Raw genomic sequence first — 2,500 nt, 5'->3', positions numbered from 1 at the left:
CCTGCTGGCCGCTTTCCTTCCCGGCCACCAGGTCAACCCGCTGAATGTATGGGGTTGACCTGCTGGCCGCTTTCCTTCCCGGCCACCAGGTCAACCCGCTGAATGTATGGGGTTGACCTGCTGGCCGCTTTCCTTCCCGGCCACCAGGTCAACCCGCTGAAAGTATGGGGTTGACCTGCTGGCCGCTTTCCTTCCCGTCCACCAGGTCAACCCGCTGAATGTATGGGGTTGACCTGCTGGCCGCTCTGCTTCCCGGCCACCAGGTCAACCCCCTGCCGGTATGGGGTTGACCTGCTGGCCGCAGAGGGGCAGGCTCCGGGTTGACCTGGTGGCCGGCAGGGACTTAAGCCCCAGGGCCCCTGGCAGGGCGACCCTGCCCTTGTTCCCCAGAAAAGGAGAGAGCTGGCTCGCAGCGGGAAAAGCTGCCTACGGCACCTGGGATTCCCAGGCGGTCACCCATCCAAGTACTAGCCAGGCCCGGGACGGTTTACCTTCCGAGATCGGACGGGATCGGGGGCCTTCCGTCCGGTATGGCCGTAGGCACTCGGCTCCGGTCCGCCTCGTCCCCTTTCCCTTACTGACTCCCCTGCCTCGGGTGGGCCCGATCCTTTTTTCCGTTTTTTTTTTTTCGCTCCGGAGGCTTCATGAGCCCCCCCCAACACCCCTTTGGGGGTCGGTGAAAATTTTTTTTTCAGACTTCCAGGGGCCCGATCCTGGCCGCGGGCACCCGGCTCCGGGCACCCGGCTCCGGGCCGCCTCGTCCCCTTTCCCTTACTGACTCCGCTGCCTCGGGTGGGCCCGATCCTTTTTTCCGTTTTTTTTTTCCGCTCCGGAGGCTTCGTGAGCCCCCCCCAACACCACTTTGGGGGTCGGTGAAAAATTTTTTTTCAGACTTCCAGGGGCCCGATCCTGGCCGCGGGCACCCGGCTCCGGGCACCCGGCTCCGGGCCGCCTCGTCCCCTTTCCCTTACTGACTCCCCTGCCTCGGGTGGGCCCGATCCTTTTTTCCGTTTTTTTTTTTTTCGCTCCGGAGGCTTTATGAGCCCCCCCCAATACCACTTTGGGGGTCGGTGAAAAAAATTTTTCAGACTTCCAGGGGCCCGATCCTGGCCGCCGGCACCCGGCTCCGGGCACCCGGCTCCGGGCCGCCTCGTCCCCTTTCCCTTACTGACTCCCCTGCCTCGGGTGGGCCCGATCCTTTTTTCCGTTTTTTTTTTTTTCGCTCCGGAGGCTTTATGAGGCCCCCCCTAACCGTTTTTGGGGTCGGTGAAAATTTTTAGTCAGACTTCCAGGGGCCCGATCCTGGCCGCGGCTTCGCAGGCTGGCCTGGGGGGGGGGGCATCTCTAGCTCCGGCCGCGGACGGCGAGACGCTCGGCCACCAGGTCAGCCCGGAGGAAAAGGCTGAAAAAAATGTCTAAGTCCCCCCGGGACACCAGGTCAACCCGGAGGAAAAGGCTGAAAAAAATGTCTAAGTCCCCCCGGGACACCAGGTCAACCCGGAGGAAAAGGCTGAAAAAAAGTCTAAGTCCCCCCGGGACACCAGGTCAACCCGGAGGAAAAGGCTGAAAAAAATGTCTAAGTCCCCCCGGGACACCAGGTCAACCCGGAGGAAAAGGCTGAAAAAAAGTCTAAGTCCCCCCGGGACACCAGGTCAACCCGGAGGAAAAGGCTGAAAAAAAGTCTAAGTCCCCCCGGGACACCAGGTCAACCCGGAGGAAAAGGCTGAAAAAAAGTCTAAGTCCCCCCGGGACACCAGGTCAACCCGGAGGAAAAGGCTGAAAAAAAGTCTAAGTCCCCCCGGGACACCAGGTCAACCCGGAGGAAAAGGCTGAAAAAAATGTCTAAGTCCCCCCGGGACACCAGGTCAACCCGGAGGAAAAGGCTGAAAAAAAGTCTAAGTCCCCCCGGGACACCAGGTCAACCCGGAGGAAAAGGCTGAAAAAAAGTCTAAGTCCCCCCGGGACACCAGGTCAACCCGGAGGAAAAGGCTGAAAAAATGTCTAAGTCCCCCCGGGACACCAGGTCAACCCGGAGGAAAAGGCTGAAAAAAATGTCTAAGTCCCCCCGGGACACCAGGTCAACCCCGAGGAAAAGGCTGAAAAAATGTCTAAGTCCCTGCTCGGCCATCAGGTCAACCCCATTCAAAGTGACGGGTTGACCTGATGGCCGGCAGTCTCACGGAAGTCCGGATGGGGTCGCCAAAAGTGCCCTCGGCCGACCGAGAGAACCAGGAGGTCGGATAGGATTTCAGATTGGTCCCCCTAAATTGGCGGTTGGATTTTTCGACTAGTTCATTTTGACGGGTGCGAGGAGATTTCTGAGAACAGGTTTTTCGGAACCTGTGAGAACCAGAGATGAGCCTCGGGGACCAATCTGCGCGTTGTACCCGATCTTGTGAGGGGGGACAGGGGCACGTTGGCAGGTGGGGCGGCCCCCGGCCCCCCCGAGCCCCCCCTTTTCCGGCTCTTTTCCTCCGGGGACCCCGTCGTCCCCTCGCAC

General features: G+C 60.3%; 1 non-coding gene across 1 annotated transcript; it reads right to left on the bottom strand.

Moving 5' to 3' along the window:
* Window positions 1-423: 423 nt before the first annotated feature.
* LOC141979650 (5S ribosomal RNA) lies at window positions 424-542 on the bottom strand. The gene has a single exon (XR_012637054.1). It is a non-coding gene; the product is annotated as a 5S ribosomal RNA (ribosomal RNA).
* Window positions 543-2,500: the final 1,958 nt, after the last annotated feature.

The sequence above is a fragment of the Natator depressus genome, chromosome 28 (assembly GCF_965152275.1).
Source record: "Natator depressus isolate rNatDep1 chromosome 28, rNatDep2.hap1, whole genome shotgun sequence".
Taxonomy (NCBI): domain Eukaryota; kingdom Metazoa; phylum Chordata; order Testudines; family Cheloniidae; genus Natator; species Natator depressus.
Note: the sequence above shows the minus strand (reverse complement) of the source record. Positions and strands in the feature narration are given on the sequence as shown.